Here is a 25,737-nt window from a genome sequence, read left to right on the forward strand (position 1 = left end):
GTTCATCAATATAGATGCTACATAATGCAAACACTGCTGATTATTTGCTAGCGTTTCTTATATATTCGTGCATTCACACTGTGGTGTTACACAGGATCATACAGCTGAAAATGTTCAATTTGTAGCAAATCAGCTGGTTGGTTATACCAATGTTTTAGGTACAGATGCGTGATATGGATAAATCTAATATTGTAAATTGGGCTAATTTGTGAAATGGCACTGTACTTATTTGCAATTTGTAACTGTTTTTTGGCCTGTGCACTGATTAAAGTGGATCTTTCTTTTTATCTGATTAATGTTATTTCCTGCTCCAGAAATTTCTCTCTGAATAAGTTGAAACAATATTACTAAAAATTACTTCAACAGTGCTGTAAATGATTTTCCTTCATTGTTTTTTTTATCTTGATCACTATTAATTCTTTAATTGTACTGTATTGAAGCAGGTGGTGATACCTTATCCCCGGTGAAATAATCAATTAAATGAAATTAAAGGAGATTTTTATATAAGTAACTTACCACGTAATTAGCTATAGGTTCTAACCTACGACAGCTTAAAATTCAAAAATCGCGCGGCGGCGCTTCTATCGTTTGTCTGTAGGTGACAAGGTCCTGCCCACTATCTGGGACTCAAGGAACAACTCGGCACCAGCAAAGCTCAAATTCTCAATAAGCCTCAATTCGTTTCATGCCGGCTTCCGAGAAACGTCGGTAGTTTTTCGCAGCTAACTTCATGACTGTTCTGGATGTTTTCTTTGCCTGATATTGGTGACGTATTCACAATTTGTGGTTGTTGTGTTTTTCTATCATCATTGGATTATTTGTTAACTTTAAGATTTTCCTCAGTTAACATGTCGGATTCTAGTTCTGCTGTAGTATTCGCTTTTGCTCAGAAGGTTGTAAAACTAAACTAAGTTTTCTTACGGTTCCCATACTAAATCGTGGATGATAGAACTGTTACTTCTCCAATTCCTCTGCTTTCTCCCATCGTTAGCCCTCCTACATTACCACGAACTCCTGGTCCAGGTTCCCATGATTCCGCTTGGCGCTATTGCCAGCCTCGATGAAAAGTTTGGAGTATTATCTAATACAGGTATTGCCCTACTTACAATGGGGTTAGGTTAAAAAAAAACCCATCGGTTGTTGAAAAACTCGTATCTCGAATATAGCCTAGCTTACACTAGGTAATCAATACCATTATACATATATGGTAGCCTAGCCTACACTACACAGTATACTCTATACATATACGGTATAGTAATTATTAATGTCAGCTAATTCTGCAGGTTCAATGCAGATTGGGGTAATTCTAAGCTGGCTGTCCCAGTGAGGTAGACTATGGCAATTGACGTTTTTCTGTGTTATTTTACTTGCTTTACAAGAATTTAAAGTAATATTTTGTCGGCCGGCTGTAACTAAGCTGTCATTGACCTTTGAAGACTACGCGAGTTGAATTGCTTAACGCAGGGTAGGTCTAAGCCAGCATTCGGCAGCAAGCCACCCCCACCTCCATAGCTAATACGGCAAAATTGTAACCAGTAAACACCCTAAAAATATCAACATAACGTACCCTAGAGGTGTTTACTGGTTACAATTTTGCCGGTATTAGCTATGGAGGGGGCTACCGCGGAATGCCGGCTTAGACCTATCCTGTGTTAGGTAATTCAAGTCATGTAGTCTTCAAAGGTCAATCTGTTAAGTTACAACCGGGCGACAAAATATTACTTTTAAAATTTTGTAAAGCAAGTAAAATAACATAGAAAAAACGCCAATTGCCACAGTCTAGCTCACCGCGACAGCCGGCTTAGAATTACAGATTGGCTTATGATGATTCAGTATTAATAGAAATTGAATAACACTAACAAGAGTTAGCGTAGCATACAGTATGGTATATCGTATGCATAAACAGTAGCCTAGCATACAGTATACTCTATACATATACGGTATAGTAGTAATTATTAATATTAGCTAATTCTGCAGGTTCAGTGCAGATTGACTTATGGTAATGCAGTGCAAAAAGAAATTGAATAACAAGAATCAGACTGTACCCTAAGGGGTACTCGCCAAGATTCGGTCTGTTGGTGGCATACGTGAATGGTGTCAGGCTGTCCATGCTGGTATAACTAAAAATCAGAAGAGAAGGAGGATGATAAAGCCACAGGATCATCAACTCGCTCGTCTTCAGATAGTATTTCTTCTTCTGTTAGTTCAGATGTTTCAAGAAAATAATTGAGAGATGTAGGGGATCAAGGCTCAAATGTCGGGAAGGGTTGGAGTGTGTAGGGTGGCGGAAGGCGATGCCGCTGAAGTCGTTCTTTTAAAGAAGTATTTCATCGTCAGTTGCATAGTGCATTTTTTTGTTCTTCATAAGTGACTCGGTATCATGGAACAGCATCTTGATGTGCTCTTTCAACTGTAGCAAACCACTCCATGTTCCCATCCATTTTACTTAAGTTTCAGCCCATGTTCAAATGAGGCAAAACCTCTGCCAGTGCTTTTGTTGTAAACTTTCGCTCTGGCTCGTCTTCAATTTCTTCTTCCTCTTCTGCCCTTTTTCTCTCTTCTGCAAGTGCAATTAAATCTTCTGCCGTTAGCCCTACATCTTGCACATCTAAAAGATATTGAATATCTTCATCAATTTCTAAATCTAAACTTCTCCCAATTGTCAAGATATTTTGATTAATTTCCACAACTTCGTCATCCTTATCGCAACCTTTAGATAAGGTCACAAGCACTTGTAGCACATTTTTCCAAACCCCTTTCATACATTCTTTCTTTACCTCCTTCCACACCTTTTCAATGTTCATAATGGAGTTCAGAGCATTGAATTCCTTCCGGAAAGTTCTGAGATCTTTCTCCTCTTTATCCGTAGCCTGAACAGCCTGATCCATGGGCTGTATGAGAGAAGTTGCGTTTGGTGGCAGAAACACAACTTTTACGTTCTCGTTAATATCTCCGACGTTCTGAGGGTGTCCGGGAGCATTGTCTAGAATGGGCAGAATTTTGAAGTGGTTTTTATTTTTCGTACAATAATCTTTCACTTCTGGAATAAAGCAATGCACAAACCAGTCTTCGGACAGCATTGCAGTCATCCATGCTTTCTTATCATGACGGTAATGCACAGGAAGCGTATGCTTGTCGATTCTCTTTAATGCCCTTGGATATTTGGAGTGATAAATCATGAGTGGCTTGAGTTTATACCCAGCCACATTTTCCCCAAGCAGAAGAGTCAGTCGATCTTTGTATGCCTTAAACCCAGGCATCGTTGTTGCTTCTTTATGGATGTAAGACAGTTGAGTCATACGCTTCCAATACAGTCCTGTTTCGTAGACATTAAAGATTTGCTCTGGCAAGTACCCTTCATCAATGACGATATTATGTAAAGCATCCTTAAACTTAGTGGCTTCTTCAGCATCAGCGCTTGCTGCTTCACCGCTAATTTTCACACTATGAAAATTATGGCGGTATTTGAAACTATGAAACCATCCAGCACTTGCTATAAAACTTTTGTTGTGTTATCATCATATTTTTTCTTTACTTCAGAAAAGGCTGAGTGGCATATGCTTCTGTATCTGGTCCTCCATCCATGTGACCAGTAACTGCTCCATTTCTTCCAAAGGCCGTATCCTCTTCTTTGATATAACTGTCGAATGAACTGGAAGCAGATGCACTTTACAGCTTCCATTATCCATTTCTCATCTTTAAGGATTGTGGATACTGTCGACTGCAATAGATGCTCATCATGTGCAGTTACCATGACAGGCTTTCCAGTGACGCTGGTTGATAATTTTCATTTTCTGCTCCAGAGTGGTAGACTGCCTCTTCTTTTCACACTACCAGCAGGAGACACACTTGGGTGTGTGGCAGACATACTGATACAAATTTGAGTGTTAGTTTACTTAAAAAACTCATAAAATTGCAAACGAACACTGACCTATTTTAGCTTTCTACACAGCGAGAGCAAGTGAGGTCGGCTCATTGAATTAATTAACATGTCGTACACCGTATGCTGCCCGATTGTACGCTGTTGCCTGTGCCATTCGTGTGCGAAATTTAAAAATACTTATTTTCAAATTATTGTTTTATCGATATTAGTTGCTAACCCCATCGTAAAAGCGAATTATCATAAAACGAATTGTCATAACTCGAACACTACTTGTACCATTATGGAGATGGGAAGTGCTTAAGTCTCTTATGGAGAAAAATGTGATGAGTGAGGATCTAGTGAAAAGTGAGTCTCGTGCATGTTGAGGAGGTGGCTGTCCGTCCTACCAGTGTTCCTAGACGAAGGTCCCTGTCCTGCTTCCCCACACTGGGGAGAAGACATATCGAAGTTCCAAGGGAAGCTGTTGCGGTTTGCCCACAGGCAGTCACCTCCTCCGTCGGGCCTGTCGTTCATTCCCAGGCTTGAGTAAACGCCATTGGAAAGATGTTCCTGTGCATCAGCACTCCTCGGATTAGGAGGAGTCCAGTCCAAGCAAGAAGCGCCCATATTGTTTCTCTTCCTTGGCATGCTTGCTCAAGAGACATGTGTAGCTTGGCTATGCATCTCTGTAAAGTCCCCGCTGAGCGGGTTTTCTATGGTGCACCACCCGTTTTCTTCAATATCGCTCCTTCAAGATCGGGTCAAGCAAATTTAGCCATATTTTTTCCTGTATAAATATGTATCTATTACTAATTCATTTGTATCTGTTTTCTTTTGCACATGAGTTAGGATGTTATGTCAATTCTTGTGAACTCACTTTTTACATTACTTCTATGTATCCATTGTAATTATTACCGAGAATAATTGACCTCAGGTCACCTAAATTCTGTTGTATTCCTCTGTGTGACGTCTGCACGCTGCTTTATAAGTGCCCTGCGTTCTGAATAAAGTAGCAGTACCTGTCCTCCTGCTCATTATTTTGCACCTCTTAAAGTGGTGACCCTGGAGTGGTTCCCAGAGCCACTAGCAGACTCATAACGGCGACTTAGTCTTGGCTCCATGAACTACCCTATGCCCCTAGCGGACTAAACACGGCGCTTTAACCAGCGTTCGGGCATGCTGACTCTCATCGGGAAATCACCAGTGTCATTAGCGGACCCACACGGTGCGCTCCCAAGTGCGTATTGACGCGAGTAACCCACTCCAAAAGTAAGAGGGCAATAGTGAGTATGGACGCAGACATTCCCTCCCACCTACAGTTAACAGCGAACTTCGCAGACTCAGATATCTCCCTCGCGCACATCCCCCCCGCGCCAAGGCTCACGCTCTCCTCCACGCCGCTACCCACTCCCCGCGTGCTGCCCATCCTGACGGAACGACAAAGCATTTCGCGTTGCCCTGCACGGGAAGGACGACTGGGTGTTGGTCGACTGTCTCAAGCCCGCCCTGTTGGAGGAAGCAGCAGACGATACCACGCAGCGCCCTCCACAAGAACAGTCACCTCTGCAGCTGAGCCACCCCAAAAGGAGGACGTGTGGTTGCCCCCGAATGCAACCAGACAGCGCCACAGCCAGCCGCTCCTGCTCACACCACACCCCCCAGCTGACTTCGCGGAGCCACGGCATTCTCCAACGGCCCAGCAGATACCTAGTTTAATCAGACGTTACCCACGTCGGGGGGGGGGGAGTATTTGTAAAGTCCCCGCTGAGCGGGTTTTCTATGGTGCACCACCCGTTTTCTTCTATATCACTCCTTCAAGATCGGGTCAAGCAAATTTAGCCATATTTTTCCTGTATACAGTGAACCCCCCGTATTCGTGGGGGATGCGTCCCACACCCCCCCCGTGAATAGTTCAAATCCACGAGTGGTGCTTAAAACCCCTCTAAAAACACTTAGAACTGCCCATTTTGATAGCTTAAACCAAGAAAAACCCTGTAAAAATGCTTATACCCAAGTATTTTAATAGTTTTATCACAAAAAGTGCATTTATTCATGAAAATTATATGAAAATACAGTAATTAGTGAATATTTCTCGGTGAAAAAATACATGAATGGGCGAATTTTCCACGAATGACAGCTAGATATGTTCCACAGAGAAAACCCGCAAAATCGTGAGTCCATGAACCATGAGAGACGTGAATATGGGGGTTTACTGTAAATATGTATCTATTACTAATTCATTTGTATCTGTTTTCTTTGCACATGTGTTAGGATGTTATTATGTCAATTTTGTGAACTCACTTTTTACATTACTTCTATGTATCCATTGTAATTATTACCGAGAATAATTGACCTCAGGTCACTTAAATTGTATTCCTTTGTGTGATGTCCGCAAGCCACTTTATAAGCGGCCTGCATTCTGAATAAAGTAGCAGTACCTATCCTCCTGCTCATTATTTTGCACCTCTTAAATCTCCTTTGGCAGCAAAGAGGTACAGAGATGTTAGTCCACAACCTTCCTGCAGCTATCAGGATCAGTTTGTTTCTCCCGCTCACCCTCGCCAGTCAATAGGAGACAGCCCCAAGTGCTATAAGCACCCATATCGCCCGATTTCTTCTGTCGTGCACAAGTTTTATTTTCATAACTTGTGTGACATATTATTGTTCCCTTCTTACCTGCGTTTTTTTCTTCTAAGTCGGCGATGTATTCGTCCACAGTGTCTCCTCCCGTAGTCAGCAGCTTACGAGTTTATTATTTAGGAGGGATGTATATTAAATGTAATTATATCTCTCACAAAGGCGTAATGGAGACGAAATGGGAGCTCCGTACTTTAATGATGAAAGTTAACTACATACACAAGTACAATTACGGTTACAGTTTTACCATCTTGAAAACCACTCTTGCTAGTCAAAGTTCAGTTTATGTCTGGTTAAAGTAGCCCGCGGTTGGGTATGGTTAGTAGCCCATAGACCGAATCTGGTTAAGTAGCTGTGGTCAGAGTCTGGTTGGGACCACGGAAGCTAGGGAGGAAGTGCTGCGTCTTTTTCGTATTGGTGACTATTGACTCTAATGATCTTTCTCTGGCTTCTGGCTTCTCTGGAACCTCTGCTTTTCCTTGTTATCTTCCATCTCCTCCCTTGAAGTTACCTCATTGGAAGATTTTATCTGTAAGGCCTCCCCTCGAACAGCTTGATTGGGAAGGACAGTAGTGGGTGTTGTTAATAATCTCTCCTTGGAGGATTTGATTGGAAATTACCTCAGGAGGAGGTGTTACTAGCACCTCCCTAGAATGTCTAGTTGGAGAAATGGTGGACTACTTCACTTTGTCCAGCCCCTTTCCAAGACATTCATGTAAAAGCCTCCTATTGAAGGCGGGATTATAGATATGGCTGGAATGTTAACTCCTGACGAGGTGCTAGGTAATGCTAGATCAGCTGAATCGCAAGGGCACAGGTTCCAGATTTTATGATCAGTTTTATGGCCCTGGGCGCGATATACTCGCTCATTGTTTTGAGTTTGTATAAAGTTTGTTTCCTGCGGTTAGCTTCCTTGACATTTCTAGCCTCGTAATGCATAACAACCAAGGCTTAATTGTTGTTTGCTCTCTCTCTCTCTCTCTCTCTCTCTCTCTCTCTCTCTCTCTCTCTCTCTCTCTCTCTCTCTCTATTTAAGCTTTCTTTGTATTACTACACTTCCAAGTGCCCGGCGCCCACCATCTCGCACCAAACTTTTGATTTTGACCGCTCAGCGCCAGCTCCCGAGCATCCAGCTCCAATGGCCGAGCTCGCATCAACAGCTTCTAGATACTTGGCGCCTCCCTCTCATCCTCCATCAACTTCTGTGCAAGAGGATCACTTGTTAGTCCTCTTCAGCACCGGTTGTCAGAACTAAGGGGCTTTTGAAGAAAACTTCATCAGTTCCAGAGACCAAAGATAAGTCTTTGTCTCAAATATCTTCAGAGGAGGTTGTTGTAGTTCAGGATACAGTCCCTTCTGCTTATTCGTCTCTTTTGAAGTTTCTACTTCAGAGCTTCCCAGACTTGTTCATTCCTGCTGCTTCATCTTCTCCAGCTTCTACCTTCCTCATGAGGAAACAGTTTTCTGAAGGTACCAAGCTGCCCAAGTTAGTCCTTTCCTCTTCCTCGAGGAAGGCTCTCTGAGAGGTACTTGATTGGCTGGCCTCTAAAAGGAGCAGGGCAAAGTGACATTTGCTTTTCCACCCAGCAAGTTAATGAAGATCAGCTACGCATCCTGTGCCACTGGGAAGCTCCTTCCTTGGGAGTTTCTGCCTCCTCCCAAGGGACTTCTCTGGCCTGGTAGACTCAGCTTGTAGAACTGCCTCTTCTATGGCCAAAGTAATGTTTTTATCCCCAGAACTGGATCATCTTACCAAGAATATTTTTAAAGTTCTAGAAATATTTAGTTTTCTTGATTGGCCTGTTGGGGCTCTTGCTAGAAAGATTGATGACTGCCCAGATCTCGCTAAAGACTTTTCTTCTGATTGGCTAGGGGTACTTTCGTGCGCCAATAGGGCAGTAAGAGATAGCTCTACAGAACTCGCTTCCCTCTTTTCTATGGCCATACTTAAAAAAAGAAAACTCTGGTGTTCGTTCACCTCGAAAGGAGTCTCGCTAATACTGAAGTCAGCTCTACTTTTCGCTCCTTTGGCTAAAGCTAATCTTTTTCCTCAAGTAACAGGTAAGGAGATGCTTTCAGACTTGCAGAAGAAGTCTACGACTGATCTGTTGGCTAAGTCCACATCGAGATCGTTCCCCCCCTTACAGCCCCACCCATTTCGTGGGGGAAAACCTAGACCTAGAACTAATCTGCAACCTCTAACGAAGTCCATCAAGAAGTCATCATTCAAGCCCACCCCCAAGAAATAGGAATTTTGTCCACAGTGCCCAAGTAGGAGCCAGACTTCTACTTTTTTGGAAGGAATGGGCGCTCAGAGGAGCAGAGCCTTGGGTAGTCCAGGTACTCGAGGACTATGCCATTCCTTTCACGAAAGCTCCTCCCTTAGTAACATCACTGATCGCCTTGACAGCATATTCAGAAAGTTCCATGAGATTTTTGGCTCGCGCTTAGGAAGTCGAGTCCCTGATCATCAAGGAAGCAGTGGAAGAATTACTCGATTGCCACTCAGAAGTTTTTACAACCGCCTTTTCGTGGTTCCAAGGGCCTCAGTAGGCTGGAGACCCATTTTGGACGTCAGGCTTTGAATACTTTTGTCCTGAAAACGAAGTTCCACGTGGAGACAGTATGCTCAGTCATGTCTTCAGTGCAGCAGGGCGACTGGATGGTCACCCTGGATATGCAAGATGTGTATTTTCATGTCCCTATTCATCCAGACTCACGGAAATAATATCTTAGCGTCATATTTCAGGGCAGAGTACTATTGGGCTCTATGCTTCAGCTAGTCGGCAGCACCAAGTATTCACACCAGTCCTCACTCCTCTGGGGAATTGGCTTCACCTGCTGGGAATCAATATCAACTTGTACCTGAACGACTGGCTTCTCCACTTTCCATTGTAGGAGAAGTGTGCAGAGGACTGGAGAAGAACTCTTTGCCTGACACAGGAGTTAGGCATTCTCATAAAAAGAAAAGAAACCCTTACAACACCGACTCAGGAGATTCCCTATTTAGGATGATACTGAAATCTTGGATTTTTCAGGCTTTTCTGTTGCCCAAAAGAATTGACAGCTGCCTTCAGACTGTCAGTCAGTTCCTTGTACTTCCTTCCTGCTCAGCAGTACAGTGAGTAGTCTTCTAGGGACCCTTGCATCAGTAGAGCAGTTTGGGAAATTAGGCAGACTGCACATTAGACCCCTTCAGTTTTCCTGAAAGTGAACTGGTGCAGAAAGACCCAACCAGACTCTTTCATCTTACCAATTACGCCGGAAATCACAGAGGATCTCCAGTGGTGGTCTTGCAAAGAAAGACTTCAGGAAGGGAAGTCTCTTCTTCCAGTGAGCCCCGACCTTTAGTTTTATTCAGACGCCTCCGACCTACTCTGGGACACTCTCCCTAGACGGCCGGGAAGTTTCCAGAACATGGATGACAGTGCAACGGAAGTCTCAGATCAATGTGAAGGAACTGAGAGCAGTTCACCTGGACCTTCAGTCCTTCTCGGATTTAGTAGTGCATGCGGACAACACCACTGCACTTTCTTACATTCGCAAACGGGGCACTCATTCCTTCTATCTGTATGAGAAGAAGAAGGATCTCCTGTGGGCAGAGGAGAATCAAGTCACGCTTGTTACCCGGTTCATTCAAGGGAGAATAAACATTATTGCAGACGAATTAAGCCGCCTCAAACAGGTTCTTCCGACTGAATTTACCTTAGACCTGTTAGTCTGCGACAATTTGTGGAGACTATGGGGCAAGTCCACAGTGGATCTCTTTCGCAGCGTTGAGAAACCAGCGTCTTCCACTCTTTTGCTCTCCCATCCCGGATCCTCGAGCATGGGCAACGGACGCCATGCTTCTGGACTGACAGGCTTAGATGTGTATGCCTTCCCTCCCTTCAGGATGATCAGGAGGTAATCAACAAGTTGTCTGTGCATCAGAGCACCTCCATGACCCTAGTTGCTCCCTTTTGGCTGAACAAGGAACAAAAATGGTCACTGCTCAGACAACCCCACTTCCTCAGATTCCACCAAGGGTTGTCTGCTCTGGCCTTGACAGGCTTCAGACTGTCAGGCACCTCATCAGAGCAAAAAGGCTTTTTGAGACAGGGTGCAGAGGTGATTGTTAGGTGCGTCTTCTTCTGCAAAGCTCCACCAATCCAAATGGGCAGTCTTCAGAAGGTGGTGCAGCTGCTATAACGTCTCTTCTTCTGAGACATCTATAAGTCAAATAGCTGATTTTTTAACATTCCTGAAGATTGTCAGGAAGTTAGCGACCTCTACCATCAAAGGGTATGTTGATGCTCAGCTCAGTTTTTAAACACAGAGGAATGGATCTGTCTTCCAGTCAAGATATCGGTGACTTAATCAAATCCTTCAATAGGTCTAAGCAAAGAAAGTTGTTCCAGCATCTCTTGGAACTTAGATGTTTACTGAAATGGCTTTCAGGTCCTCAGTTCGAGTCTCTCCATTCTGTCTCATTCAGGAATTTCACCAAGAAGACTCTCTTTTTAGTGGCTGTTGCTTCTGCCAAACGTATTAGTGAGTTGCAGCTGATAGACGAGAGCAGGATTTGTGCAAGAGGATGCAGTCTGCTCTCATTCTCTTGGTTTCCTTGCTAAAAACAAGGGCCCTTCCAAGCCCTGGCTAAGATCCTTCGTTATCAAGAACTTTATGGATGCCTTAGGAAGAAGAAAGACTTCTCTGTCCAGTGAGGTGTCTCAGTTACTACCGTCACAGGACGGGAAAGATTAGAGGACCTTCGAGGAACCTTTGGTGTTCTGAAAGGATCCCAGTTCATCCGCTCTCCAAAAATGCCATTTCCTTTTTTCTGAGAGAGTTGATATTAGAAGCCCACTTTCAGGTCCAGGAAGAAGCCTTTCCGTTAGTCAAGGTCAAGGCTCGCGAAATTAGGGCAGTCACAACTTCCCTGGCATTTAGACATAACTTGTCTCTCCCTACGATCTTGAAGTCAACATTCTGGAAATGCAAATCCATCTTTGCCTCACACTACCCCAAGGACATAGGGACCATGTTTGAAAATTGTAACACTTTAGGACCTTTACCCGTGGCTGGCATGTTTGAAAATTGTGACACTTTAGGACCATTACCTGTGGCTGGCATGGTGTTGGGAAAGGAAGCATAGGAAACTCTCTGTTCCTTTGCTATCCACTTGCCTTGACTTAAGGTTTTGTGTCTATGGGGAGCCTGGGGGTACCGTGTACCTGGAGTACCCACCAGTTTCATTTCTTTTAATGGTTTGGGATATGGTTTTAATTCTGTGGTGTAGGTGATAGTATTGTTATTTTGCATTCTGGTCTTTGCCCAGGGAAAGGGCATCTTTTAAACTTTGTCAGCATACAGTGTACAGTACTTCCTCTGCTGCAAAGTTCCCACTAATGTGGGGCGACCTTTGGTTACACTGCCACTCCCACTGCAAGTTGAGAGAAATGCTGACCAGAGGCAGTACCTACCTGCAGCAGCTCTCTCAACAGGTAAGGAAACAACATTTATTTAATGTTAGCAACCTTTCTATTTCAAATTCATTACTTAATGATTTGGAATAGAATATGTTCATGCTCTTTCCCACCTCCTAACAATGTGGAATCAGCTATGTAATCGCTTGGTAAGTTACTTATATAAAAATTACATTTTTGATAAAATAGTTCTATACTGTATATACTTACCAAGTAATTACATGATTGAGCCCGCCCTACTCCCCCTTGCATGGAAATTAGAGCATGAAACAAATTGAGCTCTCTGATGAGTTGTTCCTTTGAGTCCCGGATAGTGGGCGGGACCTTGTCACCTACACACAAACGATAGAAGTGCCGTCACGCGAATTTTGAATTTCTAAGCTGCCGTAGGTTAGGAACCAATAGCTGTGTAATTACTTGGTAAGTATATATAAAACTTTATTTTATCTTAAAAATGTCATTTTGATGACAATCAAAAGTCAGCTTAAACAATTTTCAGATACAAAATAATGGAAATGTTAGTATCCTGGAAGGCTCAAGGTCAGTCAATTGTTGAGTTTTCCCACAATTATACTTCAACCAGAGAGTGCCCCAGGAAGTTTTAGAGGCTCCCCAGAGTCCTAACCCACTGTAATTCAGACCTTGATGGATGCATGTCAGATAAACATCATGATCAATGTCCCCGTCAAGTCTTTAGAGCTCTTGATAAGTATGTAAGGTTGTGGTGGCGCAGTTGCGTTTGCATGGTCTTCACAGTGTGGTGACCCGAGGTTCAAACTCTGCTGCTTGATTAGATTTTGTTATCAATATGATCTTACTGTCTCTATGAACTAGGGATTAGGCTGTTTGGGAGAAATTCATAAGTCAGCTTACTGAGTTATTGGCAGCTGCTGCCTGGCTCTCCCTATTCCTATTCATGGTTGACCTGACTGCTGGTCGTTTGAATATTTTGGTCTCTATGACCTGAGCAACAATGTCATAGCTTATTCCTTGCCTCTTCTGTCCAAGAGCGACCTAAAAACCTCTGAAATTATCTCGAGGAAAATCAGTGAGTATTGTACAGTACTTCATGTCTTTGGCCATTCCCCAACCAGTCGTGACTTTATGCACATAATATTTGGAACTATAGAGTTATTTTTGGTTTGGAATCTGTCATTTCTACAAAATTCAATCTTGTCTTAAATTTACTATTGAAATACACTCCTGAACACCTGAATTAGCCCTGGTCACCTATCAGCCCGAACCAGGCCAAGTGAGGCCGAGATCCCCAATTGCTTTTTGTTCGCCATGCTGTGTGGGTGTGTCCCACATCAGGTGAACTTTTGGTCATTTAGCCTGACCCCCATTTAAGAATTTGGACATCAGATCACGATTTGGACTGTTTTCAATGCGTTTTCTCCTGGATGGATACTTTATTGATTGGATTTGGAACTTCTCTCCCGATTTTGACTTTGGGATCGGTACTTTGGACTCGATTGGATAAGTCAGACAAGAAGACTTTGCCATCTGCTAGCGCCGATACTTCCACGCCGTTTACATCATAGACGACAGAGCCTTCTACTGCTGACGATGCTAACGCTCATCGGCCCTTGAAGTCCTGCAAGCGTAGGATGAGTACCCTCAAACACGATCAACATTCTGTTTGTATTTTATGTAGGAAGACGCAGAGTAGTATCAGTCTTGGTCAGTAGATCAGATGGAATAATTATTCAGAAAGTTAGAGGGCAAGTTACCAGCTAGTATGTCTAGTCTATTTTTTTGTCTAGCTTTATGACCAAATTAACGGAAACTAGAGATAAGGATAGTAGTACTAGTGTTGTAGATACTAATCGTTCTTTTTCAGCCCCCCTGCCTGTTCCAGAACCAGCCCTAACAGGTGCCGGGGGTCATAGAAAACCACAAACCTCAAAGGTAGGATCTGCCGGCCACCCCCAGTGCGGAGCAGGCAGTGTTGGCAGCAGATTTCCCCCCTTCCCTCTAAAAGCATAAGTTCTAAGGTGAATTTAGAATTGGGAATCACTCAGACGAGTAGGAATTCTACTTTTTAGGAAGTATTCAGGAGGAGTAGTTGATTTATGCAGTCTTCTTTGGGTTCAGGTTTGTTGGGGTCACTAATGTTTAGGTCTCACATGTAGATCAATAGTCTGTTTTATTTCCTGCTTCGTGCTCTGTGCGACAAAGGGTTTCCAGATCCGTTAAAGGTCGTTCAGATTTGGTTTCTGATGTATCTGTTTCTGAATTTGTTTTGTTTTTCCTTGAAAACTCCTTCTTCGAAGGTTCCTTTTCCTTCAGGGGTTAAAATTTCTTTTGTCTTGCAATGATGGTAATTCTGGTGATTGAGTTTTCCAATATTCATTATCATGTCTTAGAGACTTTTCTGAATTTGATAATGATGTCTATCAAGATTATCAGGGGTGGGGCGAACAAAACCAGTCTATTTTATATAAGTAACTTACCAAGTAATTACATAGCTATTGATTCCCTAACCTGCTTTTAGAAATTCAAAATTTGAAGCGGTGGCGCTATGTTATCATTAGTGTGTAGTGGTGACAATGTCCGCCACCATCCGGGACTCGAGGAAACAAACCAGTGGACAGCTCAATTCGATTTCTGCCGTCTTCCGGTTAACATCGAAAGATTTCACGCAGCTGCTTCTTCACCTTTCGGCTTTGTTTTGCACGAATTTGGTGAAGTACTCAGAATTTGTTGCTTTGTGGCTTGCTGCCATTGTTGAATTGTCGTTCGAGTTAACTTTAGTTTATTTAGTTAACGATGTCTGATTCCAGTTCATCTAGTATTCGCTTTTGTTCCGAGGGTTGTAGAACTAGGCTAACTAAGCTTTCATACGATTCTCATACAAAATGCACTAAATGTAGGCGGCAAGAATGTAGTAAGGATAATACTTGCATAGTGTCAGGATTGGGAGGATAAGAAATGGAAAACATTGAAATCTCATCTAGACAAATTAGAAAGGGATAAGAAGAGGAAAGCAGCCAGTAGGGCTAACGCAGAGTCAATTCCTATGGAAATGTAGGGGATGACAGAACTATCACTCCTCCAGTTCCTCCTCCCCCTCCTATCCTAACTCCTCCTACTTTACCATCTGCTCCTGTTCCAGGTTTCCATGATTCCGCTCTTAGTGCCATTGCCAGCCTCGAATCTAGGTTTGATCAGAAATTTACTGTATTATCTAGTACCATTATGGAAATGGGGTCAGCAATTAAATCTCTAATGGAAAAAAATGTAAGTGTTGACAGTGCAGTGAGAAGTTTTAGTGCTGTGAATATTGAGGAGGTGGCATTTTTTCACCAGTGCTCCTAGACGAAGGTCACTGTCCTGCTCCTTTGGGGAGAATACATATGGAGGTCCAAGGGGAGGCTTGCAGCGTTTGCCCACGGGCAGTCAATCCCTCTGTCAAGCCTGTCGTGCGCTCCCAGGCGTCCACTAAACATTTGGAAAGTGTGTTCCTGTCCGTCTTTTTTCTGATTCAGAATCTTCCAGTCCGTGCAAGAAGTCATATCGCTACTCTTCTTCATCGCCCCCACTCAAGAGACATGCGAATATTAGCGATTCTTCTCCCCAGACTTCCACTGATGAGCGCCCGGCACCCGCCGACTCACGCCAGAATACCGCCGATGAGTGCCAGAATTTCGCCAATGAGCGCCCGGCGCCTGCCGATATACGCCAGAATTCCGCCAATGAGCGCCCAGCACCAACTCCCTAACTTCCAATGCCTACAACTGAATTCCCAGCTTCTTCTTCTGGAACCAATGCACCTTCTTCAGCTGTTCCGCCTTCTTCATCGGTCCAGGAAGATTCTTTAGTCCCACTCAAGCGCCAATTGACTGAGCTTGTGGGTCTTTTGAAGAAATCTGCGTCTGTTCCAGAGTCCAAGGATAAATCATTGTCTCCTATCTCTTCGGAGGAGGAAAAGATTGTTCAGGATACGGTTCCCTCTTCTTCCTACTCGTCTCTCCTGCGTTTCTTCCTGGAGAATTACCCGGACTTCTTCATTCCTGCTTTGCCTACTTCTCCGGCTTCTACCTACCTCATGAAAAAGCATCTGTCGGAAGGTACCTGACTACCCAAGCTTATTCTTTCCTCCTCCTCAAAGAAAGCTCTCAAACAAGTTCATGCCTGGCTGGCTGCTAAGAGAGAACAGGGCAAAGCGACTTTCGCCTTTCCGCCCAGCAAATTGTTGAAGATGAGATACTCTTACTATGCCACCAGGGAAGCTCGTTCCTTGGGAGTTCCTGCCTCCTCCCAAGGGGACTTCTCTGGCTGGTGGATTCATCCCCTAGAAAGGCTTTATTGTTGGCCAGGATAATGTTTTCCTCAGCCGAACTAGACCACCTTATCAAGAATATTTTTTAGGTGTTTGAGATATTTAGTTTCCTAGATTGGGCCATCGGGGTGCTAGGGAGTAAGATTGAAGACTTCCCGGATTTAGTTGAAGATCTTGCCTCTGATTGGCTAGGAGTTATTTCATGCTCGGACAGAGCAATTAGAGATGGCTCTTTTTAGAACTCGCCTCCTTTTTCTATGGGTGTCCTTAAGAAGAGGGAGCTCTGGTGTTCATTCGCCTCGAAAGAGTCTCGTCGACTCAGAAGTCAGCTCTACTCTTTGCTGCCTTAGACAAGTCTCACCTCTTTCCTCAAAACATAGTGAAGGATATTCTTTTAGAGTTACAGAGCAAGTCCACCTCTGACTTGTTGACTCAGTCCACTAGACATCCTAAGGAGCCTGTGCCTTCCTCATCTAGATCATTCTCCCCTCTTCAGTCTCAACCCTTTCGTGGAGGGAGAGCTACGACCCAGACTCGACCTAGATCAAACTTCCGACCTCCTACAAAGTCCATTAAGAGGTCTTCTTTCAAATCCAACCCCAAGAAATGAAGTTAGTCCTCCACGCCCAGGTAAGAGCCAGACTTCTACTTTTCTGGAAGGAATGGGAGAACAGAGGAGCAGACCCCTGGGTGATCAAGGTTCTCAAGGAGGGTTACTCCATTCCTTTCGTAAAGACTCCTCCCTTAACTACATTTCCAATCACCTTGACAGCATACTCAAAAGGTTCCATGAAGTTTTTGGCCCTCTTTCATGAAGTTGAACCCCTTCTTTCCAAAGGAGTAGTGGAAGAAGTGCTAGAGCCCCACTCAGAAGGTTTCTACAATCGTATTTTCGTGGTCCCGAAGGCCTCGGTGGGCTGGAGGCCCGTTCTAGATGTAAGCGCTTTGAATGTGTTCGTACTGAAGACGAAGTTTCACATGGAGACCGTTCACTCTGTCATGTCCTCAGTACAACAGGGGGACTGGATGGTCACCCTGGATATGCAGGATGCGTATTTTCACGTCCCTGTTCATCCAGACTCATGGAAATTTCTATGCTTCGTTTTTCAGGACAGGATACTACAGTTCCGGGCCCTATGATTCGGCTTATTGACAGTTCCTCAAGTTTTCACATGAATCCTTGCTCCTCTGGGGAATTGGCTTCACCTTCTGGGAATCAACATCAACTTATATCTAGACAATTGGCTTCTCCACTTGTCATCAAAGGAAAAGTGCGCGGAGGACTTGAGAAGAACTCTTCGCCTGACACAGGAGTTAGGCATCCTCATAAACAAAAAGAAATCCCTTCTGATTCCGTCTCAGAAGATTCCCTATTTAGGGATGATACTGAACTCTCAGACTTTTCGGGCTTCTCTGTCGCCCAAAAGAGTCGAGAACTGCCTTCAGACTGTCAGTCAGTTCCTTGCTCTTCCTTCCTGCTCAGCAGTGTAGTGGATGAGTCTTCTGGGGACCCTTGCTTCAGTAGAGCAGTTTGTAAATCTAGGCAGACTGCACATGAGACCCCTTCAGTTTTTCCTCAAAGCGAATTGGTGCAGAAAAACCCAACCAGACTCTTTCATCTTCCTGATTACATCGGAAATCCAAGAGGATCTCCAGTGGTGGTCGTGCGGAGAAAGACTTCGGGAAGGGAAGTCTCTTCTCCCAGTGCACCCAGACCTTCAATTTTATTCAGATGCCTCTGACCTAGGCTGGGCCGCACTTCTGGAAGGTCGGGAAGTCTCTGGAACATGGACTACAGAACAACAGAATGCTCACATCAACATAAAGGAACTGAGAGCAATTCACCTGGGCCTTCAATACTTCTTGGATCTGGTCCACGGCAAGAAGATTGTAGTACACGCAGACAACACCACAGCTCTTGCATATATTCGCAAACAGGGAGCAGTCATTCCTTCTCCCTGTACGAGATTTTGAAGGATCTCCTTCTGTGGGCGGAAGAGAACTAAGTCTCTCTTGTCACCCAGTTCATTCAAGGGAAGATGAACGTGATTGCGGATAAATTAAGCTGCCTCAAACAGGTCCTTCCAACCGAATGGACCTCGAATCCAGTAGTCTGCGACAACCTTTGGAAACTGTGCGGCAAACCCACAGTGGGTCTTTTCGTGACGTCGAGAAACCACCGTCTGCCCCTCTTTTGCTCTCCTGTCCCGGATCCTCAAGCATGGAGCACGGACGCCATACTTTTGGATTGGACAAACTTAGATGTGTATGCCTTCCCTCCTTTTGGAATGATCAGGGAAGTAATCAACAAGCTGTCAACGCATCAGAACACCTCCATGACCCTTGTAGCCCCATTTTGGCCGAACAAGGAATGGTTTCCAGACTTGATTTGACTCTGGTAGACTACCCAAGACTACTTCCACAAAAACAGTCTCTGCTCAGACAACCCCTTTTCTCAGATTCCACCAAGGATTATCTGCTTTGGCCTGACAGTCTTCAGACTGTCAAGCGCCTTGTCAGAGCAAAAGGGTTTTCGAGACAAGCTGCAGAGGCAATTGCGAAAATGCGGACAAGCTTCTTCTACAAAGCTCTACCAATCAAAATGGACAGTCTTCAGAAGGTGGTGCAGCCTGCCATAACGTCTCTTCTTCTGAGACATCTATAAGCCAAATAGCTGACTTTTTTGATATTCCTAAAGTCCATCAGGAAATTATCGACCTCTACCATCAAAGGGTATAGGTCAGTGCTCAGCTCAGTTTTTAAGCACAGATGGATGGACCTGTCTTCTAATCAAGATATCACCAACCTGATCAAATCCTTCAATATGTCCAAGAAAGATAGTTCTTCCAATGTCTCTTGGAACTTAGACGTTGTACTGAAGTGGCTCTCAGGTCCTCAATTCGAACCTCTTCGTTCTGTTTCCCTCAGGAATCTCACAAAAAGACTTTTTAACGGCTCTCACTACTGCCAAACGTATTAGCGAGTTACAAGCAATAGACAAGAGAATAGGCTTTACACAAGAGGACGCAGTCTGCTCTCTTTCTCTTGGTTTCCTCACAAAGAACGAGGACCCTTCTAAACCCTGGCTTAGGTCCTTCGTCATCAAGAACCTTATGGATATCTTAGGACCTGAGGAAGAAGAAAGACTCCTCTGCCCAGGGAGGTCCTTCAGGTACTATCTTCAGAGGACGGAAGATTAGAGGACCTTTGAGCAACCTCTGGTGCTCTGTTAAAAAAACCCAGTTCGCCCGCTCTCCAAAAATGCCATATCCTCTTTTCTTAGAGAATTAATATTAGAAGCCCACTCTCAGATCCAGGAAGAAGCTTTTCCTCTACTTGAGGTTAAGACTCACGAAATTAGGGCAGTAGCAACTTTCCTCGCTTTTAAACACAACTTGTCTCTTTCTTCAATCCTACAGTTTATGTTCTGGAGATGCAAGTCTATATTCACCTCACACTACCTCAAGGACATAGAAACTGTATTTGAAAATTGTAGCACTTTAGGACCTTTATCCGTGGCTGGCATGGTGCTGGGAGAGGAAGCATGCAGAATCTATCTGTTCCCTGCTATCCACTTGCCCTGACTTAAGGTTTTGAGTCGTTGGGAAGCCTGGGGGTACATTGTACCCGGAGTACCCACCAGTTCATACTTTATCTTTGATAATGGATGGGTTTTTTGGTTTTATTCTGTGGTGCAGGTGACAGTGTTTTCATTTGATATTCTGGTCTTTGCCCAGGGCAAGGCAGCTTTTAAAAACTTTGTCAGCATACGGTGTACTTCCTCTGCTGCAAAGTTTCCCATTAATGTAGTGGCGGCCCTTGGCTATACTACCACGTCCACTACAAGTTGAGAGAAGCACTGACCAGAGGCAGTACCTTCCTGCAGCAGCTTTCTCAACAGGTAAGGAAACAACATTTATTCAATGTTAGCAACCTTTCTAGTTCAAACTCATTACAGTACTTACTTAATGTTTTGGAGTAGAATATGTTCATGCTCCTTCCCACCTCCTTACAATGTGGAATCAGCTATGTAATTACTTGGTAAGTTACTTATATAAAAATGACATTTTTATGATTATTTTATCATAAAAATAACATTTTTCTTCGGCCACTACGGAATTTTCCCTTTTTTCCCCATTTTCTTCTAAGCCTTCTTCCATTGCCCTTCTCAATCTTCTTTTTCAGTCCGCTCTTCGGAGGGCTCTTCAGGGTCTTTGTTGCTCACCCTATTTTCTTGGCTTTTAACTCAGCAGAGCAAAGGCTTCTCTTGGTTCAACCCTGTGATATTAGCGGCTCCCTCTCTCTCTTTGGGGTTAAGGGAAGGGGTACTTTTAACGGATCCATCGTCTTTATCACCTTTTGCGAATCCTGTAGTTTCTCAGGCATCCGATCTAGTTGCTTCCTTGGTGTTTGCAGAGGCGTCAGCAACTCCTTATTTTCATTCTTTATGGGTTCGTAACCGTAATGTATCCTCCGCGATTCTTGCGGATGCTACGGCAGTCGGCAGTTCACCTGCGCCAGCGTTCAGTGTATCAGCACCGATAGTTTCCTCAGCCTTTCCATTCTCCAGGATAGCTGGTGATTTGCCTTCCTCTGTTACCTTGGGTTCGGTACCTCGTATCTTCCCCTTCGAAACTCCCTTGAGTTCGGTCCGATTGGTACCTTCTCCATCTGTCCAACGTCGGCGTTACTCTGAGTGTGGCTTCTTCCTTCTTCCCTCCTTCGGCTTCTTCTTTCTCAACTTTCCTGCAGGTTTCTCTGTCCCTCCGTCTAGGCATCCATGTAGGTTCAGGGTTGATTCCGGGTCATCAAGGTCTTCAGTTCCGGATTCCCATTCTCATGCGGTTTTGATACATCCAGATTTGTGTGGCTCGGGTGTTGCGGCCTCTTCACTCTCAGAGTGGGCGTTGTCCGCCCAAATGTGGTCGGCCCAGGTGTTGCGTCATCCATGTTGGGTGGTGCAGGCTTTGTACAACCTACTTTGGTGCAGGCTTTGTACAACCTACTTTGGTGCCTCCAGTATGTTCGTGATTGATACGTCAGGTGTCCGTCTCATGCACCCAGGTGTGGTGAGTTCCGGGTTTTCGAGTTTGGCGTTTGCTAGGGGTCAGCCTGCCTCTTTCCTGTTCCGGCTCGGTCAGACCAGTCCAACAAGGATTGTTCATTTGAAGAAGAGGATCCGGTACCGGATATTAGTTCTCCTTCAGCTAATGAGAATGAGTATAAGTGGATGGTGGACTTCATCCACACTCTTTATCCTCAATGCAAGGTTCCAGAGGAGCCTACACTACTGAATCAAGCGATGTTCGAGTCGCTATATGCGACAGAACTGGTAGTTGCTCAATCATCAAAGAATCTGGCTGTGTCGGGCAGGCATTGAGGGAGGCAGACGTAGGTTAGTGGCTTTAATAGGGTCGAGTAAGCAGGATTCAGCTTTGCTTCCTATTCAGGAGGGGTTTTAACAATGTAACGGGTAACCCTTCTGCGGGTGTCAAGGTTCCTCTCAACGTATCTGTTGAGGCTCTTCTCTCTTGGGTTCCTTTGTCAATTGTTTAGTCTCAGTTTCATCTAGGGAGGTGTGTATCTTGGAAGACACCTTTCGCAGCCAGTTGGAGGCCTTGTCCCACTCTGTGTGGATGTGTCCGGGGTGATAGGGTTTTCTCAAACAAGATGGATATACTCCCTCTGATCCTGTACTGCCTGACACCTCATCACTTCGATGTCAGTGGGGCTGACATACCAGGTTAACATTTCGCCTGACTGTACAACGTTCTTTGGCAGAGGAGGAGGGACTTCTTTCAAAGCTTCTGCCTCACTATTCGGACATTCGGAGAAGGTTTTGTTGACGGCGCCTTTTGCGCTCTGCAAGTCTTTTAGGGAAGAGGATATCTCTTCTATGGTCAATTTCGTGTAGCCGTCGTCAGCAGTAGCGTCACAGCAGGCTATGATTAGTGTGGCTGCCCTGGGTTTAGGGGATGTGGCAGTATAACGAACTTGTTGCTTCAAACTCATGTCTCCAGTGTCGGCAATTATGCATCGTCGAGGGTACAAAATGTTGAAGTAAAGGTGTTCCTGTCCAACAGGGAACAGCAGATACCCACTTGGAGAAGCCTCTTAGGGAGAGTTATGTCCTCTCTCTCTCTCTCGCTCTCTCTCTCTCTCTTCTTTAATTCCAGGGTCTTGTTGTCTCTGCATGCCCTCTTCAGGTATGTCTCAGGAGTCGCTGGTACCACACACATCAAGAATGCAGGTTTAGTCTGGAACGATTCTTGCTTGTCAGAACTTCTTATGTGATAGTCAGAAGAAGTCCATCTGACACCCGGAAGGTCTATAGTCTCCCCTCTTCCCGACGTTCATCTGTACTCAGATGCCTCATATCAAGGTTGGGGAGCAACCTTGGAGGAACCCAGGCTTTGGGCCTCTGGAGGGATCGGGAACGAGAGGAGTCATAATCTTCGGGCACTCAGGGCTGTAAAGGAACCTCTCAGGTGTTTTTCAGTCTTAGTGTGCAACAGAGTAGTGGGTCTGCTTTGCGACATCGTAACTGCCGTGTCGTATCTGAGAACTCGGGGGAAACAAGATCATTAGAACTTTAGAGGTGTATGGCTTCCGCCATTCAGTCTCATTCATCAGGTAATCAGGTATTGCGGGAGTGTCAAGACGTCTATGACTCTAGCTCCTTGCTGGCCCTAACGCCCTCGGTTTCTGGAACTCCTAATGCTCCTTACGGAAGTTCCGATGTTCCTTCTTATGCGGAAGATCTTCTAGACAACCGCAGTTTCACCAATATCATCCAAACTCTTGCATGATGTGATGAACCTAGTTGCAGGTGACTGCCAAACAAACAGCTAGACAGACCAGACTCTCTAAAGCTATGTCTAGACAGTGTTTCTTTCAGCTTGAGAAAGTCAACCTGTAAGCTTTACCATGTCAACTGGACATGTGGAAGTCGGTGTAGTAAAGAAGGTCATTCCATCTTTAGGCCTGCCATAACCAAAATAGCTGATTTTCTCTTATTCCTTCGGAAAGTCAAGATTCTTCTGTTTTCGGCTACTGCTAGCTACCGCTCAACACTTATCAGTACATTTTTCCATCTTCCCGAAAATTTCTAGTAGTAAGATCTATGATTTATTACATTCCTTTAAGTTTGATGTCTGGTCTTGCCGACTCAGACTCCTTTGTGAGATTTGTCGGAAGTTCTAACGTTAAGGCAACTGATTAGGGTTTTCCTTCTTTCGGCCTTAGCTGCAGATAGAAAGGTGGGCGAGCTTTGGGAAGTTTTCTTGGCTGGTTTCCTAGGCGGGAAATATGTATTTCTCTTCTTCCGGAATTCGTGGCGAAGACAGAGTCGGAGGCTAAAACTCTGCCTCGTTCATTTAAGGTTCTTTATCTGCAAGCGTTCAGTTCCAGCAATCAAGCGGGGATGTCTTTATGTCCGGTGCGAATATGGAGAGAGGGTTCTGGTTCATAAGCTCTCACTCCACAAACACAGTTTAGGCACACTACATGATTCTCATGAGGTGCGAGCTTTATGCCCTTGAATACAATTTAATTTTGACTTTACATTATATTTAGCATTTAACCATTTTTTTTCATTACCGCACAGTATTCAGAGTATGACCACTTCATCTTCCTTTCTAAGGAATTGTTCATTGTCTTCTATTCTGGAGGCAGTTTACTTGAGAGTCCATCTGTGTTTTCTTCCTTTACTTAAGAGACATTCAATTAGCAGCTTGTATAGCGGCGAATTCTCCTATCTAGGTGCATTTATTTAGCTGAGATGGTATTCTCTTAGTTCCTGAAGGTTGGAAGGTTATTCTATTAGTCCATGTTTAACAGGAAGTCTATTATCTAGGGTGCGCTCATTTAACTAGGGTGGTATTCACGTAGTGTGGTGATTATTTAGGTTAACCAGATAGAGGAATTCCTTTTAGGCTTAGAATCTTAAGCAACAGTGATAGTTTAATCACATGAACTTAGGTTTAGTACGTTTTAAGTATCTTAGTCTTTGATAGTTTCCTACGAGAGTCCAAGGGGGTGCTCTCGTAGGCTAGCCTAGGCTCTTTCATCAGCACTGAGATACTTCTTTGCTTGTCGGTCATCGGCCTTTGCTGCAACCTGCAGGGCGGAGGGTCAATGGTTCGGCACACTACCTTATTCCCTCCATACGTGGTAGGCTCTGAATAGCCACTTGGGAGGTTCATCGTTCTCCTCCTTACATGAGAGTTATTCTCTTAGTCCGTGTGTAGTGGCTAACTCTATTATCGAGGGTGCGTTCATTTAGCTGAGGGGGTACTCTCTTAGTGCGGAGGTTCTTAGAGGCGGCCACTTGGAAGTCGGTGTCGGTTTTCACGACTTTCTACCTCAGAGACATTCAGTTTTCTTCGGAGAAGAGTTACTCGCTAGGTCCCTTTGTGGCGACCAACTCAATCTTATAATTACATAGTAATGTCAAGGGGGGGGGGGAACTTTAGGTAATGAATGTAGTCTAAGGAAGTTTGGATTCCCTGTTGGTCAGGCTTCATAGTGAGAGTATTAAGTTTGGCGTTAGTACTGTGAAGTTAGGCAGATCCAGTGGACAGGTTTGGTTTCTTCAACCTCTTCAGCACAGACATTGCGGCGAAGAACTCGAAGATCCTGCACACTCAACTTCTCCTCCATACATGAGATGCTACAATAGCCACATGGGAGGTTCATTGTACCCCTCCATATATGAGAGTGCTTTGATTAGCCACATGGGAGGTTCATCGTACCCCTCCATACATGAGAGTGCTTTGATTAGCCACATGGGAGGTTCGTCGTTCTCCACTACTCATGGGAGGCTGTGATTAGCCATATGGTAGGCTGGTTTTATATTTTGCTACTCTCTATCCATGAGGAAGTTTGAATACCATGAGAGATAGCTCGACTCAGACAGTACCTAGACATGAGACTGACGACAGGGGTATTCTCTCTACAGGCATTCTCACCTGCCGAGTGGGATAACCAGGTGAGGATACATTCATTTATACAGAGTAGGGGAATAATCAATTACCTGCTTTCCCTGTTGGAAGGTCGGGCTAAATGAGATTGATCCCACCTCCTTAAAATTTCGTTAATCAGGCTAATTCAGGTGTTTAGGGAGTGTATTGCAATATGAAGTTTTCATAATAAAATTAATATTGTAATACTTACCTGAACACTGGAATGATTCCCACCCTCCACCCCACTTCAATTTGAATAGTGAGTAACGCAATTGGGGATCTCGGCCTCACTCAGCCGGGACTTGCAGCAGTGTTGCCAATGGTACTTCAGGTAACTCATTTGACAAGATTTTCCTGTAAGCGTTGGTAATGCAGACAGTTAATTACCCACTTAGTGGGTAAAAGCTATGGGGATGTAGTTCGGGCTGGTAGGTGGCCAGGGCTAATTCAGGTGTTCAGGTAAGTATTACAATATTAGTTTTATTATTGTTAGGAACAATCGCTTGCCGATTGTTCCCTTGG

The 25,737-nt window shown here is 44.4% G+C and overlaps 1 protein-coding gene across 2 annotated transcripts in view; it reads left to right on the forward strand.

Moving 5' to 3' along the window:
- The first annotated feature begins 590 nt into the window (after nucleotides 1-590).
- LOC136833472 (LETM1 domain-containing protein 1) overlaps nucleotides 591-25,737 on the forward strand; it is a 414,955-nt gene continuing 389,808 nt past the window's right edge. The window contains exon 1 of one of the 2 annotated variants that reach the window (XM_067095677.1): nucleotides 591-765. The gene's annotated coding sequence lies outside the window, so the exon portion shown is untranslated. The remainder of the gene's footprint in view (nucleotides 766-25,737) is intronic. The other variant, XM_067095676.1, reaches the window with a different exon arrangement.

Source organism: Macrobrachium rosenbergii, chromosome 51 (assembly GCF_040412425.1).
Source record: "Macrobrachium rosenbergii isolate ZJJX-2024 chromosome 51, ASM4041242v1, whole genome shotgun sequence".
NCBI lineage: Eukaryota > Metazoa > Arthropoda > Malacostraca > Decapoda > Palaemonidae > Macrobrachium > Macrobrachium rosenbergii.